The sequence below is a fragment of the Bufo gargarizans genome, chromosome 6 (genome assembly GCF_014858855.1).
Source record: "Bufo gargarizans isolate SCDJY-AF-19 chromosome 6, ASM1485885v1, whole genome shotgun sequence".
Lineage (NCBI taxonomy): Eukaryota > Metazoa > Chordata > Amphibia > Anura > Bufonidae > Bufo > Bufo gargarizans.
The window spans coordinates 317,738,874-317,757,304 of NC_058085.1; the positions used below are offsets into that span (position 1 = coordinate 317,738,874).

Genomic DNA, 18,431 nt, shown 5'->3' on the forward strand with positions numbered 1-18,431 from the left:
GCGGCTCCCGGGGAGCTCCAGAGTGACGTCAGAGCGCCCCATGCACATGGATGACGTGCCATGCGATCACGTCATCCATGCGCCTGGGGCGCCCTGACGTCACTCTGGAGCGCCCCGGGAGCCGCACGGATGGTAAGTATGCTGCTCCCCACTACACTTTACCATGGCTGCCAGGACTTTAGCGTCCCGGCAGCCATGGTAACCACTCTAAAAAAGCTAAACGTCGGATCCGGAAATGCGCCGAAACGACGTTTAGCTTAAGGCCGGATCCGGATCAATGCCTTTCAATGTGCATTCATTCCGGATCCGGCCTTGCGGCAAGTCTTCAGTTTTTTGGGCCGGAGCAAAAAGCGCAGCATGCTGCGGTATTTTCTCCGGCCAAAAAACGTTCCGTTCCGAAGACATCCTGATGCATCCTGAACGGATTTCACTCCATTCAGAATGCATTAGGATAAAACTGATCAGGATTCTTCCGGCATAGAGCCCCGACGACGGAACTCTATGCCGGAAGACAATAACGCAGGTGTGAAAGAGCCCTAATATAAATCTAGCAGAGAGATTGGAACAATGATTGGGGAGACCTCTGGATCCATGTGAGGTACAGGGCTGGATCTAGCTTTGCTGGAAAGAGATTATCATGTATGATGTCCGATTTTTCATTTTTACATTAATCGTGGCAGAACCCCTTTAAGGTGTGATGCTTTGTAGCTAACTAGAGTTTCTTTCTGTTACTAATCAAAGTATGCATCCAAGCGCTGCCAGCAAGCAGAGATCTTGAAAAGTGTGAACAATTAAACTTTGCACAATAATTAAACTTGACAAGGGTTATCGTGTTAGTAAATGTGGAGGGACATCCCCATTGTTACTGAACTGTGACTAAATGCGGCCTGCTGTGTCTGCAGACGGACCCTCGGGCCAGCTCTATCGATCTCTCCTACTCATAAGGGAAACTATTCTGATAACAGAAGTATAATATATATGTATGATATTATAATGCTGAAATCCTCTGTGCCTCTAGAAATCCAAGAAGACAAAACCAGCTGAAAGCATCGCAGCAAATGGCCCTACACAGGAAGGTAAGACTGCAGGGACTGGATGTATTTTCCTCCTAAGAGCCACAAAGCACCAACGTTCATGGAAGATATTAACAATAGTGCGCCATCATTGAAGAGCACTCAAATGTTGGCGACACGGGTTTGTGCAGCCCTATCAGATATATTCCTGGTACTCCAGTATTAGCCAGTACTCTGGATTAAGGGCTAACGTGTTCCTAATAGTTTTTGTTTTTGTTTTTAGTAGCTGCAGGACCCTCCGGAATCACAAATGGGACCAAAACCAATGCAAGGGATAAAATCAGTTTTGTGTCCAGCACTGAATCCAGTGGTAAGCCTGAGAAGAAAACGTTCATCATTGACCTGATTTGATTGATCTAAATCTAAAGATGGCCGATTAGACGGATTTTAGTTTGTGTGTATATATAAGCATAACATGTTTCTGCACTTTTTAGAAATCACAGCTCCCAGCATCCCCTGCTTGTTCGGTGCATTCACAGATCTTTTTTCCTTGGCATTCTGGGAGACTTCATAATTCTACCGGGCACTGTACAGGCATCTGATGTAGGAAACTGCCCCCTGCATTATAGGGGGTCATCTAAAATGATAGCGTGTGCCTGACGATAGATAAACTTGCTGGCTGTTTCCACGAACAAGTAGCTGAATTGTGGGCGCAGCTCTGGAGTATAAATCAGGATCAGTACAAGATATGTAATAGTATGTACATGGTGACTCCACCTGCAGAATAGTGAGTGCTGCTCTGGAGTATATTACAGCCTGTAATTTAGGATCAGTGTACGATAAGTATTGTAATATACAGTCGATATATAAAGTCTACACACCCCTGTTAAAATGTTAGGTTTCTATGATGTAAAAAAATTAGACCAAGATAAATCATTTCAGAACTTTTTTTTCACCTTTTAATGTGACCAATAAACTCAATTGTAAAACAAACTGAAATCTTTTAGGTAGAGGGAAGAAAAACTAAAAAATAAAATAATATGGTTGCATACGTGTGCACACCCTTAAACTAATACTTTTTTGAAGCACCTTTTTATTTTATTACAGCACTCTTTTTTTTGGGTATGAGTCTATCAGCATGGCACATTTTGACTTGGCAAGATTTGCCCACTCTTCTTTGCAAAAACACTCTAAATCTGTCAGATTGTGAGGGCGTCTCCTGTGCACAGCCCTCTTCAGATCACCCCACAGATTTCCAATCGGATTCAGGTTTGGGCTCTGGCTGGGCCATTCCAAAACTTTATTCTTCTTCTGGTGAAGCCATTCCTTTGTTGATTTGGATGTATGCTTTGGGTCGTTGTCATGCTGAAAGATGAAGTTCCTCTTCATGTTCAGCTTTCTAGCAGAAGCCTGAAGGTTTTGTGCCAATATTGACTGGTATTTGGAACTATTCATAATTCCCTTTAGCTTATCTAAGGCCCCAGTTCCAGCTGAAGAAAAACAGCCCCAAAGCATGATGCTGCCACCACCATGCTTCACTGTGGGCATGGTGTTCTATTGGTGATGTGCAATGTTGTTTTTGCGCCAAACATATCTTTTGGAATTGTGGCCAAAAAGTTCATCCTTGGTTTCATCAGACCATAACACCTTTTCCCACATGCTTTTGGGAGACTTCAGATGTGTTTTTGCAAAATGTAGCCTGGCTTGGATGTTTTTCTTCGTAAGAAAAGGCTTTAGTCTTACCACTGTACCCCATAGGCCAGACATACGAAGAATACGGGAGATTTTAGTCACATGTACCACATAGCCAGTACTTGCCAGATATTCCGGCAGCTCCGTTAATGTTGCTGTAGGCCTCTTGGTAGCCTCCCAGACCAGTTTTCTTCTCGTCTTTTCATCAATTTTGGAGGGATGTCCAGTTCTTGGTAATGTCACTGTTGTGCCATATTTTCTCCACTTGATGATGACTGTCTTCACTGTGTTCCATGGTATATCTAATGCCTTGGAAGTTCTTTTGTACCCTTCTCCTGACTGATACCTTTTAACAATGAGATCCCTCTGATGCTTTGGAAGCTCTCTGTGGACCATGGCTTTTGCTGTGGGATGCGACTAAGAAAATTTCAGGAAAGACCAACTAGAACAGCTGAAATTTATTTGGGGTTATTCAGAGGCACTTTAAACGATGGCAGGTGTATGCTGACTATTGTGATTGCTTAATTCTGAACACAGCTACATCCCCAGTTATAAGAGTGTGCACACTTATGCAATCACATTATTTTTTTTGTTTTCTTCCCTCCACCTAAAAGATTTAAGTTTGTTTTTCTATTGAGTTGTACAGTTTATAGGTCACATTAACCACCTCCCGACCGCTGTACGCAGATATGCGTCCGGGAGGTGGTTGCTTTACTCCTCCTGGACGCATATACGCGTCATCTCGCGAGACACGAGATTTCCTGTGAACGCGCGCACACAGGCGCGCGCGCTCACAGGAACGGAAGGTAAGCGAGTGGATCTCCAGCCTGCCAGCAGCGATTGCTCGCCGGCAGGCTGGAGATCTGATTTTTTTAACCCCTCACAGGTATATTAGACGCTGTTTTGATAACAGCGTCTAATATACCTGCTACCTGGTCCTCTGGTGGTCCCTTTTGTTTGGATCGACCACCAGAGGACACAGGTAGCTGTGCAAAGTACCAGAAAACACTACACTACACTACACCCCCCCCCCCCTGTCACTTTTTAACCCCTTATGCACCACTGATCACCCCATATAGACTCCCTGATCACCCCCCTGTCATTGATCACCCCCCTGTCAGGCTCCGTTCAGACGTCCGTATGATTTTTACGGATCCACTGATACATAGATCGGATCCGCAAAACACATGCGGACGTCTGAATGGAGCCTTACAGGGGGGTGATCAATGACAAGGGGGTGATCACGCACATAGACTTCCTGATCACTTCCCTGTCATTGATCACCCCCTGTCATTGATCACCCCCCTGTAAGGCTCCATTCAGATGTCCGTATGATTTTTACAGATCCACTGATACATGGATCGGATCCGCAAAACGCATGCGGACGTCTGAATGGAGCCTTACAGGGGGGTGATCAATGACAAGGGGGTGATCACGCATATAGACTTCCTGATCACTTCCCTGTCATTGATCACCCCCCTGTAAGGCTCCATTCAGACGTCCGTATGATTTTTACGGATCCACTGATGCATGGATCGGATCCGCAAAACACATGCGGACGTCTGAATAGAGCCTTACAGGGGGGTGATCAATGACAAGGGGGTGATCAATGACAGGGAAGTGATCAGGAAGTCTATATGCGTGATCACCCCCTTGTCATAGACTTCCTGATCACTTCCCTGTCATTGATCACCCCCTTGTCATTGATCACCCCCCTGTAAGGCTCCATTCAGAGGTCCGCATGTGTTATGCGGATCCGATCCATGTATCAGTGGATCCGTAAAAATCATACGGACGTCTGAATGGAGCCTTACAGGGGGGTGATCAGGGAGTCTATATGGGTGATCACCCCTCTGTCATTGATCACCCCCCCCCCCCCCTTTGTAAGGCTCCATTCAGAGGTCCGCATGTGTTTTGCGGATCCGATCCATGTATCAGTGGATCCGTAAAAAATCATACGGACATCTGAATGGAGAATTACAGGGGGGTGATCAATGACAGGGGGGTTATCACCCCAAATAGACTCCCTGATCACCCCCCTGTCATTGATCACCCCCTGTAAGGCTCCATTCAGAAATTTTTTTGGCCCAAGTTAGCGGAAATTTTTTGTTTGTTTTTGTTTTTTCTTACTAAGTCTCATATTCCACTAACTTGTGTCAAAAAATAAAATGTCACATGAACTCACCATACCCCTCACGGAATCCAAATGCGTAAACATTTTTTAGACATTTATATTCCAGACTTCTTCTCACGCTTTAGGGCCCTAAAATGCCTGGGCAGTGTAAATACCCCACATGTGACCCCATTTCGGAAAGAAGACACCCCAAGGTATTCCGTGAGGGGCATATTGAGTCCATGAAAGATTGAAATTTTTGTCCCAAGTTAGCGGAAAGGGAGACTTTGTGAGAAAATACAAAAAAAAAACAATTTCCGCTAACTTGTGCCAAAAAAAAAAAAAATTCTAGGAACTCGCCATGCCCCTCACGGAATACCTTGGGGTGTCTTCTTTCCAAAGTGGGGTCACATGTGGGGTATTTATACTGCCCTGGCATGTTAGGGGCCTGAAAGCGTGAGAAGAAGTCTGGGATCCAAATGTCTAAAAATGCCCTCCTAAAAGGAATTTGGGCACCTTTGCGCATCTAGGCTGCAAAAAAGTGTCACACATCTGGTATCGCCGTACTCAGGAGAAGTTGGGGAATGTGTTTTGGGGTGTCATTTTACATATACCCATGCTGGGTGAGATAAATATCTTGGTCAAATGCCAACTTTGTATAAAAAAAATGGGAAAAGTTGTCTTTTGCCAAGATATTTCTCTCACCCAGCATGGGTATATGTAAAATGACACCCCAAAACACATTCCCCAACTTCTCCTGAGTACGGCGATACCAGATGTGTGACACTTTTTTGCAGCCAAGGTGGGCAAAGGGGCACACATTCCAAAAAGCACCCTTAGGATTTCGCAGGCCATTTTTTACACATTTTGATTGCAAAGTTCTTCTCACACATTTGGGCCCCTAAATTGCCAGGGCAGTATAACTACGCCACAAGTGACCCCATTTTGGAAAGAAGACACCCCAAGGTATTCCGTGAGGGGCATGGCGAGTTCCTAGAATTTTTTATTTTTTGTCGCAAGTTAGTGGAATATGAGACTTTGTAAGAAAAAAATAAAAATAAAAAATCATCATCATTTTCCGCTAACTTGTGACAAAAAATAAAAAGTTCTATGAACTCACTATGCCCATCAGTGAATACCTTAGGGTGTCTACTTTCCGAAATGGGGTCATTTGTGGGGTTTTTCTACTGTTTGGGCATTGTAGAACCTCAGGAAACATGACAGGTGCTCAGAAAGTCAGAGCTGCTTCAAAAAGCGGAAATTCACATTTTTGTACCATAGTTTGTAAACGCTATAACTTTTACCCAAACCATTTTTTTTTTTTTTTGCCCAAACATTTTTTTTATCAAAGACATGTAGAACTATAAATTTAGCGAAAAATTTATATATGGATGTCGTTTTTTTTTGCAAAATTTTACCGCTGAAAGTGAAAAATGTCATTTTTTTGCAAAAAAATCGTTACATTTCGATTAATAACAAAAAAAGTAAAAATGTCAGCAGCAATGAAATACCACCAAATGAAAGCTCTATTAGTGAGAAGAAAAGGAGGTAAAATTCATTTGGGTGGTAAGTTGCATGACCGAGCGATAAACGGTGAAAGTAGTGTAGTGCCGAAGTGTAAAAAGTGCTCTGGTCATGAAGGGGGTTTCAGCTAGCGGGGCTGAAGTGGTTAAAGGTGGAAAAAGTTCAGATTTTTTTTTTTATCTTTGTCTCATTTTTTTTACATCACAGAAACCTGACATTTTAACAGGGGTGTGTAGACTTTTTATATCCACTGTATGTACACAGTGACTCCACTAGCAGAAGAGTGAGTACAGCTCTTGGGTATAATACAGGGTGTAATTTAGGACTGGTAAAGGAAACATAATGTATATATCCTCCGCTCTTTATGGTGTCTGTCATTGCAGAACCCAAGTCATCAGAAAATGCTGTATCATCATCATCTGCTGCTAAGAGGCCATTGCCAAGCGTGGACAGGAAGTCTGAGGCATACAAATCCATCTTCACCTCCCACAGCTCTGCCAAGCGCACCAAGGATCAGTCGTCCAACTGGGTCACCCACACGGCATATTACTTCTAAGTGAATGAACTGGACCTCACCACGACTGTACTGAGAATAGACATTTATATAAAGTGTTGTGAACTTTTATTGTATTTTTCTTTTTATGGGATTAATGCTTTATCTGAGATTTGACCTTGCCCAAATATTAAAGGGGCAGTCTTCTGCCCTCAGTCATACATTGTGTGTGTAAGCGCGTCAATAGTTTTGCAACGCCACTGTGTTCCATGTGCAGTTATTGAGGCACGTGCATAGAGTGCATCTGCAGATACAAATTCATTTCATGGTTTAGTAGTTCCCAGACCTGTTTTTAAAGGGGTATTCCAACTTTTAAAATCGGAGCATGTTTGTGAGGTGGGCCCAAATATCTTCATCTCTTCTGGAAGCAAATCCGTCATAGTAACCAGGAGGCCTGAAAAACCAGAGAGTTTCTGAAAATGTGAGCGGTGACAAAGAAGGCCTAGTGTAGTACTGAGCACTGCAGCCATTGCTTGTCCCAGCTCACAAACCTCAGTGGATAATAGGAGTTGGATGTCCCTTTAGAAAAGTACAATAAAAATGTGATGTCCTTGTGATAGGTCATTAAACTGTCATTTACTTGTACTGCTCTTCATATAGTGACCAGTTATTAGAGAGCGACACATGATGGGCTTAGATACAATAGCTCATCCAACGGTATTCTTTCACACCCCTGTGTGTGCTCCGTGAAACATGCTCCGCGTGGGAGAAATACCAAAAAAATACTTGTGGGCAGCCACAAGACATAGGCATACATGTCTGTTACCAGATGGTTGGGGGCCACACAGAATGGTATCAAGGGCCGCATGTGGCCCCCGGGCCGCAGGTTGTGCACCCCTGCATTAAAGTGAAGGCCCTTGGACAGTAGCCACCCTATAATCCAAGCCTGGCTCTAGAAATTTCTGTAATGCACTGGAAGGGACAGGTTAACTTTTTTATAATGAAAGGGATTGTCCAGCCCCTCTCTCACACTTGGTCTGACATAGGACATGTCTGACACCCATTGGGGGAAATATATCAAGACTGGAGCGTCCATACACCATTCTTGATCTCCCTGCACTGTCGTGAGATGCTTCTTAACAAATTAGGCGCATCTCTGCCCTGCACCAGGAGCTGCAGTCTACACCAGCTATAACTTCTGCCAGTTTCTGGAGAAAGTCATGGTGACTACAACGAGCGGTGTGAAGCCACAGCCCTTCCGCTAAGCCTTGCCAATTTTTCTCGCCACTTCGGAAAAGTGTTGGGAAGCCTAAGGCTACTTTCACACTGGCGTTTTTGGCTTTCCGTTTGTGAGATCCGTTCAGGGCTCTCACAAGTGGTCCAGAATGGATCCGTTTTGTCCTAATGCATTCTGAATAGAGCAGGATCCTCTCGGAATGCATCAGTTTTCCTCTGTTTAGTCTCCATTCCGCTCTGAAGGCGGACACCAAAACGCTGCTTGCAGCATTTTGGTGTCCGTCTGACGAAACTGAGCTAAAACGGATCAGTTTTCTATGACACAATTTAAAACGGATCCGTCTTGGCTATGTTAAAGGGAACCTGTCACCAGTTTTATGGTGTCCTAACTAAGGGCAACATAAATAAGTGACTGATTCGCTTAGCAAAATGCTGGGTCACTTTCTTTAATTGACCCAGTCAATCTGCCAACATCTTGTATTGAAAAGCTCCAGCTGATAATGATGAGTCATAAATATTCATGAGCTCCTGACTCTCCCCGCCCACCTGCTGCTGAATGACAGTTTGTTTCCATATGAATCAGCAGCAGGGGAGTGGCTATAGCTCTGAATTAAATATACGCAGGACTCGAATCAGCTCATTAGCATGCGGCATCTTTGTGTGTATATTATGAGGTAGCCATCTGTCACACCGGTAAGTGAATACATCTAAGGCACTTTTTAGTAGTTAATGATTGTATATAATTAGTTAGATTATATTCAAATATCCACATGACAGGATCCCTTTAAAGATGATACAAACGGATGCGTTCTGAACGGATGCAGACGGTTGTATTATCTGAATGGATCCGCACCAAACGCAAATGTGAAAGTAGCCTAACAAGTTGCAAATTATGGCTCACATATGGCATTCACAAGAGTGGTGTAATTAGCTTAAGAAATGTCTCTTATTGAGTACCGTTCATGGGTCCCATTTAGAATAGGACCTATGCACTATACTCACTGGTCATTGGATTGTTTTCTTGGTGACTGTATCTCCCAGCATGCAGATTTATCTCTCCACATCCATGTCAGATCAGGCAGCAGATTATGCTGCACAACCACAAAAAGCTCCTGTTATCCCACTTTTGTTATTATGGGCCGCACTGATCTGTATTGTCACAATCATTACACAACTGATCTCCAGGAGGGAAAGCGATACAATTAGTCATTTATTAGAGAAAAATAGCCCATAATCTAACTCCTGCACTATAGATACACAATAGGAAGGCTAGAGATTGGTAGCCCTTGGTAGGACCGTGCCTGAAATATGGGACTGTCCCACTCCATCCAGTAAGGTTGGAAGCTACAATCCTCAACATTGAACTTGCCACACTAAGAAGGGAAAGTTGTGGAGTTGGAAATCACAGGATTGATAGACATGTTAATGATATGCAAATTATAAGAAAAATAAAAAATATTCAAAACATCTAAATTTATTGAGTATGAGCGCCAAACGTAGTAATACAAGCACTTACACTCCTTGGCATGCTATCAGTGAGGTTATTAATGGATGTTTGAGGAATGTTCTGCCACACTGAATGCACTTGGGCACGCAAATCATCAAGATCCACTGCTGGAAGCTCCCTTTGTAATTGCTGACCAATGATGTCCCAGATATGCTTGTTAGTAGTGATGGCCCGAACTGTTCCCGGCGAACATAGCTTGTTCGCGTTCGCCGCGGTGGGCGAACATATGCAATGTTTGGTCTGCCCCCTATACATCATCATTGAGTAAACTTTGACCCTGTACCTCACAGTCTGCAGACACATTCCAGCCAATCAGCAGCAGACCCTCCCTCCCACCTCCTGGACAGCATCCATTCGGAAGCTGCATTCTCAGTGAGAGGATGGACAGTGCTGCTGCTGCTGATTCAATAGGGAAAGCGTTAACTAGGGCATTGTTCTGTTTCCACAGACTCCTCTGCTGTAAGGACAGCATCCTGACAGCACCCCAAACAGCCCTTTTCAGGGCTGGTACATCAGTCTGCTTTTTTTTTTTTCTTTCTTTTTCATATATACATATATATATATATATATATTTATTTATACTGAAGTTGCCTGGCTGCCCGTGTGTGAGAGGCTGCAGGCTCAGTCACAGACAGCACGTGCACACCATTCATACAGGGTGTGACAGAAAATACCTCGCAGATAAAAAAAAAATTCTATTTAATATTTTTCTGTGATATAATGTGTGTCAGGCCCACACAGACTGTAATGTGGCCACTGGCTAGGCCTCCACTCATACCGTTACAGGGTGTCATTCACTCAAATACCTTGCAGATAAAAAAATTCAATTAAATTTTTTTTTGTGATATAATCACATTTGCAAGCCCGTGTGTGTCAGGCCCACACAGACTGTACTGTGGCCACTGGCTAGGCCTCCACTCATACCGTTACAGGGTGTCATTCACTCAAATACCTTGCAGATAAAAAAAAATTATATTTAAAATTTTTCTGTGATATAATAACATTTGGTTAAATGTTAATTACCTTACGGTACAAACTTACACTGGCGCTGGTCGGTAGAAATATAACAAATCGAGTGGAGTGGCTAGATTAATGTTCCGGGTTCCCGTTCCTGTGTGTAGGGAAGTGTAAGGAAAAGTAAATCTTCACTGCTCACCTACCAGCATTCACACTGCTCTGGCCGGTAGCTGTGTGGTGCGAGGGAGCAGACTACAGATTCGGCGTCCAGGATTTTCTGTGCGTGTGACGTCACCGTGAAGTGCTACTGGTGCTCCCAGAGATCAAAGTTCATCCGACGCGTTTCTGAGCCGTCGGGCTCCTTCATCAGGGATGGTCTGACCCTTCATAATCACATTTGCAAGCCTGTGTGTGTCAGGCCCACACAGACTGTACTGTGCCCACTGCCCACCACTTATATAGGGTGGCAAAGTACCTTGCACGCATAGTACCACTTATCCCCAAAAAAATGAAAGGCAGAGGCAGGCCACCCCGAAGGGGCTGTCGTGGTCGTGGTGCTGTGATTTCCACTGGCCCTGGAATAATGCCCAGTGTTCAGAGGCCACGTACCCTGAACCCCAAAAATTCGGAGAAAATTGTCGACTGGCTTACACAGGACACCCAATCTTCAACAGCTTCCACTAAGAACCTTGACGCACCATCCTCCTCCAGCTCAGCTTTGGTCACCTGCTCTCAAGTTGCCACTCTCCCGCCCGCCGCCGCCACCACCAACACAGCCACCAAAGCCGCTTTACTTGATCCCTCAGAGGAGTTATTTACACATCAGTTGGATGAAATTAGTGATGCGCAACCATTATTGCCAGAGGATGTAGATAACAGGGATATGTCTCAGTCAGGCAGCATTACACACATGGACGTACAGTGTGATGATGATGATGTTGTACCCGCTGCTGCTTCCTTTGCTGAGGTGTCAGATACAAGTGAAGTGGCTGATGATGACGATGTGTCCGTGGGTGCCTGCTCGAAGAGAAGAATAGGGGAAAGTTCAGAAGGGGAGACAGAGAGAAGGAGGAGACGAGTTGGAAGCAGGGGGAGGTCGTCGCAAGGAGCTAGTGGCACAGTCAGACAGCATGTATCGGTACCCGTGGTCAGCCAGACAGCACACCAATCAACGCATGCTGTTGCCACCACCAGAATGCCGTCATTGCAAAGCTCAGCAGTGTGGCATTTTATTTGTGTGTCTGCCTCTGACAACACCGATGCCATTTGCAACCTGTGCCAAAAGAAACTGAGTCGTGGGAAATCCAACACCCACCTAGGTACAACTGCTTTGTGAAGGCACATGATCTCAAATCACAAACGCCTATGGGATCAACACATGATGACGAGTAGAAGCAGCACACAAGCTCAAAGACACCATCCTCCTCCTGGTCTAGCATCTTCAGCCACGTCAACCACTGCTGTACTCCTTGCCCCCTCTCAACCACCTGCCACTCTGCCTCTCACCTTGTGCAGTTCCATCTCATTTGCCCACAGTCAGGTGTCTGTAAAGGAAATGTTTGAGCGTAAGAAGCCAATGTCACAGAGTTACCCCCTTGCCCGGCGTCTGACAGCTGGCTTGACGGAACTCTTAGCCCGCCAGCTTTTACCATACCAGCTGGTGGAGTCTGAGGCCTTGACAAAATTTGTCGCTATTGGGACACCACAGTGGAAGGTACCCGGACAAATTTTTTTTTCAAAAAAGGCAATCCCAAACCTCTACTCTGTGATTGAAAAGGAAGTCATGGCATCTCTGGAATACAGTGTTGGGGCAAGGGTCCATCTGACCACTGATACCTGGTCTGCAAAGCACGGTCAGGGCAGGTGCATCACGTACACTGCGCATTGGGTCAACCTGCTGACGGCTGCCAAGCATGGAATGCGTGGCTCTGCAGCAGAGTTGGTGACACCGCCACGACTTGCAGGCAGGCCTACTGCCACCTCCTCTACTCCTCCTACTCCATCCTCTTCCATAACCTCCTCGGCTGAGTCCTCTTCTGCTGCGGCGTCTGGCTGCACATCAACTGAATCCCCCCAGCTCCCCAGGGGCTATTCCACATCCCGGATACAACAGTGTCACGCTGTCTTGGGGTTGACTTGCCTGAAAGCAGAGAGCCACACCGGACCAGCACTCCTGTCCGCACTGAATGCACAGGTGGATCAGTGGCTGACCCCGCACCAACTGGAGATCGGCAAAGTGGTGTGTGACAATGGAAGCAATTTGTTGGCGGCATTGAATTTGGGCAAGTTGTCACATGTGCCGTGCATGGCACATGTGTTGAATCTCATCGTACAACGCTTTGGGACAGATTTATCACGACTCTGACAGCTCACTCCACTTTAACATATGGCTAAAGTCAGTTTTAGCCAAGTCAGATTTATGATCAGCCCTTTAAGACTGTAATAAATGTGGTTTGATGGTAGCAGTTTATCCGTCAGTAAGCAGCTTTACAAAAGTCGCACATCTTTACGAAAAAGTCGCACGTTTTTATGAAAAAGTTGCATGTTCTATTAAAAAGTCTCATAAGATAAGCATGGTCCTCACTGAACTTGCGACTTTTTTGCGACTTTTTAACCACCTCCCGACCGCCTAACGCGCCGATGCGTCCGGGAGGTGGTTGATTTGTTCCTCCTGGACGCATCGGCGCGTCATCTCGCGATACCCGAGATTTCCTGTGAACGCGCGCACGCAGGCGCGCGCGCTCACAGGAACAGAAGGTAAGCGAGTGGATCTCCTGCCTGCCAGCGGCGATCGCTCGCTGGCAGGCTGGAGATGTGATTTTTTTTTAACCCCTAACAGGTATATTAGACGCTGTTTTGATAACAGCGTCTAATATACCTACTACCTGGTCCTCTGGTGGTCCCTTTTGCTAGGATCGACCACCAGAGGACACAGGTAGGTCAGTAAAGTCGCACCAAACACCACACTACACTACACCCCCCCCCCGTCACTTATTTTATTAACCCCTTATAAACCCCTGATCACCCCATATAAACTCCCTGATCACCTCCCCTGTCATTGATCACCCTCCTGTCATTGATCACCCCCCTGTCAGGCTCCGTTCAGACGTCCGTATGATTTTTACGGATCCACAGATACATGGATCGGATCCGCAAAACACATACGGACGTCTGAATGGAGCCTTACAGGGGGGTGATCAATGACAGGCAGGTGATCACCCATATAGATTCCCTGATCACCCCCTGTCATTGATCACCCCCCTGTCATTGATCACCCCCCTGTAAGGCTCCATTCAGACGTCCGTATGATTTTTACGGATCCATGGATACATGGATCGGATCCGCAAAACACATGCGGACGTCTGAATGGAGCCTTACAGGGGGGTGATCAATGACAGGCGGGTGATCACCCATATAGATTCCCTGATCACCCCCTGTCATTGATCACCCCCCCTGTCATTGATCACCCCCCTGTAAGGCTCCATTCAGACGTCCGTATGATTTTTACGGATCCATGGATACATGGAGCGGATCCGCAAAACACATGCGGACGTCTGAATGGAGCCTTACAGGGGGGTGATCACCCATATACACTCCCTGATCACCCCCTGTCATTGATCACCCCCCTGTAAGGCTCCATTCAGACGTCCGCATGTGTTTTGCGGATCCGATCCATGGATCCGTAAAAATCATACGGACGTCTGAATGGAGCCTTACCAGGGGGGTGATCAGGATGTCTATATGGGTGATCACCCCCCTGTCATTGATCACCCCCCTGGTAAGGCTCCATTCAGACGTCCGTATGATTTTTACGGATCCATGGATACATGGATCGGATCCGCAAAACACATGCGGACGTCTGAATGGAGCCTTACAGGGGGGTGATCAATGATGGAGGTGATCAGGGAGTCTATATGGGTGATCACCCCCCTGTCATTGATCACCCCCCTGTAAGGCTCCATTCAGACGTCCGCATGTGTTTTGCGGATCCTATCCATGGATCCGTAAAAATCATACGGACGTCTGAATGGAGCCTTACCAGGGGGGTGATCAATGACAGGGGGGTGATCAGGGAGTCTATATGGGTGATCACCCCCCTGTCATTGATCACCCCCCTGTCATTGATCAACCCCCCTGTAAGGCTCCATTCAGACATTTTTTTGGCCCAAGTTAGCGGAAATATATATATTTTTTTGTTTGTTTTTTCTTACAAAGTCTCATATTCCACTAACTTGTGTCAAAAAATAAAATCTCACATGAACTCACCATACCCCTCACGGAATCCAAATGCGTAAACATTTTTAGACATTTATATTCCAGACTTCTTCTCACACTTTCGGGCCCCTAAAAATCCAGGGCAGTATAAATACCCCACATGTGACCCCATTTCGGAAAGAAGACACCCCAAGGTATTCCGTGAGGGGCATATTGAGTCCATGAAAGATTGAAATTTTTGTCCTAAGTTAGCAGAAAGTGAGACTTTGTGAGAAAAAAAACAAAAAAAAAATCAATTTCCGCTAACTTATGCAAAAAAAATTATTCTATGAACTCGCCAGGCCCCTCATTGAATACCTCGGGGTGTCTTCTTTCCAAAGTGGGGTCACATGTGGGGTATTTATACTGCCCTGGCTTTTTAGGGGCCCAGAAGTGTGAGAAGAAGTCTGGGATTCAAATGTCTAAAAATGCCCTCCTAAAAGGAATTTGGGCACCTTTGCGCATCTAGGCTGCAAAAAAGTGTCACACATCTGGTATCGCTGTACTCAGGAGAAGTTGGGGAATGTGTTTTGGGGTGTCATTTTACATATACCCATGCTGGGTGAGAGAAATATCTTGGTCAAATGCCAACTTTGTATAAAAAAATGGGAAAAGTTGTCTTTTGCCAAGATATTTCTCTCACCCAGCATGGGTATATGTAAAATGACACCCCAAAACACATTCCCCAACTTCTCCTGAGTACGGCGATACCACATGTGTGACACTTTTTTGCTGCCAAGGTGGGCAAAGGGGCACACATTCCAAAGTGCACCTTTCGGATTTCACAGGCCATTTTTTACAGATTTTGATTGCAAAGTACTTCTCACACATATGGGCCCCTAAATTGCCAGGGCAGTATAACTACGCCACAAGTGACCCCATTTTGGAAAGAAGACACCCCAAGGTATTCTGTGAGGGGCATGGCGAATTCCTAGAATTTTTTATTTTTTGTCGCAAGTTAGTGGAATATGAGACTTTGTAAGAAAAAAATAAAATAAAATAAAAATCATCATTTTCCGCTAACTTGTGACAAAAAATAAAAAGTTCTATGAACTCACTATGCCCATCAGTGAATACCTTAGGGTGTCTACTTTCCGAAATGGGGTCATTTGTGGGGTTTTTCTACTGTCTGGGCATTGTAGAACCTCAGGAAACATGACAGGTGCTCAGAAAGTCAGAGCTGCTTCAAAAAGCGGAAATTCACATTTTTGTACCATAGTTTGTAAACGCTATAACTTTTACCCAAACCATTTTTTTTTGCCCAAACATTTTTTTTTTATCAAAGACATGTAGAACTATAAATTTAGCGAAAAATGTATATATGGATGTCGTTTTTTTTGCAAAATTTTACAGCTGAAAGTGAAAAATGTCAGTTTTTTGGCAAAAAAAATCGTTACATTTCGATTAATAACAAAAAAAGTAAAAATGTCAGCAGCAATAAAATACCACCAAATGAAAGCTCTATTAGTGAGAAGAAAAGGAGGTAAAATTCATTTGGGTGGTAAGTTGCATGACCGAGCGATAAACTGTGAAAGTAGTGTAGTGCCGAAGTGTAAAAAGTGCTCTGGTCATGAAGGGGGTTTCAGCTAGCGGGGCTGAAGTGGTTAAATAGTCCCAATAGTAAATCTGTCTAGAGATTCGTTTACATAAGAAAACACGCCCACTTTCAGAAAACTGGCGAGCATAGTGCAGAGCAGAAAAAAGTCACAAATTTTTGCGCAGTTTAAACGATTACGCAAAAATTTCTGACTTTTTCACTCCATTATTCTGACTTGAGCTAATGATAAATCTGGCCCTTTGTGTCTAAGTACCCAGGCTTACAGGACGTCCTCAAGCAGGCCAGGAAGGTTTGTGACCATTTCTGGCGTTCCTACACGGCCATGGAGCACTTTTCAGACATTCAGCGCCAAAACAACATGCCAGTGAGGCGCTTGATTTGCGACAGCCCGACATGTTGGAATTCAACACTCCTAATGTTCGACCGCCTGCTCCAACAAGAAAAAGCCGTCAACGAGTATTTGTATGACCGGAGTGCTAGGACAGCCTCTGCGGAGCTGGGATTTTTTTTGCCACGTTACACTCATGAGCAATGCCTGTAGGCTCATGCGTCCTTTTAAGGAGGTGACAAACCTAGTCAGTCGCACCGAAGGCACCATCAGCGACCTCATCCCATTTGTTTTCTTCCTGGAGCGTGCCCTGAGAAGAGTGCTGGATCAGGCTGTAGATGAGCGTGAAGAGGAAGAGTTGTGGTCACCATCACCACCAGAAACAGCCTTGTCATCATCGCTTGCCGGACTTGCGGCAACGCTGGAAGAGGAGTATGAGGAAGAGGAGTTAGAGGAGGAATGTGGCTTTGAGGAGGAGGAAGACCAACCACAGCAGGCATCCCAGGGTGCTCGTTGTCACCTATCTGGGACCCATGGTGTTGTACGTGGCTGGGGGGAAGAACAGACCGTCAATGACATCAGTGAGGACGAGGAACGGAAATGAGTAGCTCGGCATCCAACCTTGTGCAAATGGGGTCTTTCATGCTGTCATGTCTGTTTAGGGACCCTCGTATAAAAAGGATGAAGGAGAACGACCTGTACAGGGTGGCCATGATACTAGACCCCCGGTATAAGCAGAAAGTGGCGGAAATGTTACCAAATTACCGGAAGTCAGAAAGGATGCAGCAGTTCAAAACCAAAATAAAAAATATGCTTTACACAGCTTATAAGGGGGATGTCATAGCACAACTGGAATCTAACAGGGGAAGAGGTGAAAGTAATACTCCTCCTACCACGGCGGCAAGGACAGGACGCTTTACAGATGTGTTGTTGATGGAGGACATGCGTAGCCTTTTCAGTCCTACACATCGCCACAGTCCTTCGGGATCCAGCGTTAGAGAACGACTCGACCGACAGGTGGCAGACTACCTCACCTCAACTGCAGATATCGACACTCTGAGAAGCGATAAACCCCTTGACTACTGGGTGTGCAGGCTTGACCTGTGGCCTGAACTATCCCAGTTTGCGATAGAACTTCTGGCCTGCCCCGCTTCAAGTGTCCTGTCAGAAAGGACCTTCAGTGCAGCAGGAGGCATTGTCACTGACAAAAGAAGTCACCTCGGTCAAAAAGTGTTGATTACCTCACCTTCATTAAGATGAATGAGGCATGGATCCCAAAGGGACTGACAGTGGGGGATACGTTTGACTAACAAAAGGCTTGATGACATGCCTTGGCCTCAAAATGGTCCCCACGCTGCTGTATTCAATGTCTGCATACCGGATGACTTTCGTGAATTCTCCGCCACAAACTAGGGTTTAAGCCGCAATGTTTTAGTCACCTTTCTGCCTGGAAAACATCAATATTTCCGGCCGCTGCAACAATACCTAATTTTTCTGGCCTCTAGTGCTGCACTGTGGCTGCAAAAACAAAACAAAAAAAAGGCACATACAAGTGTCAATTCCCCTTCGTGATCGGTACCTTGTTGTGGTGAAGGGGCTTGCGTATCACAATGAAGCGATCATCACCTCTATGAGTGTGTTGGCAATGTTGCCACACCCCAGATAAGGCCGTTGCTTCATTATGATCAGACTAAAAGCGAACGGCTGGATAATTTTTCATAGAAAAAACATATATATATTTTTTAAGTTGTATGGG

The 18,431-nt window shown here is 45.3% G+C and overlaps 1 protein-coding gene and 1 long non-coding RNA gene across 2 annotated transcripts in view; one reads left to right on the forward strand and one right to left on the reverse strand.

Moving 5' to 3' along the window:
• Positions 1 to 18,431, reverse strand: part of LOC122942279 (beta-1,3-galactosyl-O-glycosyl-glycoprotein beta-1,6-N-acetylglucosaminyltransferase 7-like) — an 81,825-nt gene that overhangs the window by 56,150 nt on the left and 7,244 nt on the right. The window lies entirely within an intron of this gene.
• LOC122942280 lies at positions 751 to 7,480 on the forward strand. Its single transcript, XR_006390536.1, has 3 exons — positions 751 to 1,076; positions 1,297 to 1,383; positions 6,726 to 7,480. It is a non-coding gene; the product is annotated as an uncharacterized LOC122942280 (long non-coding RNA).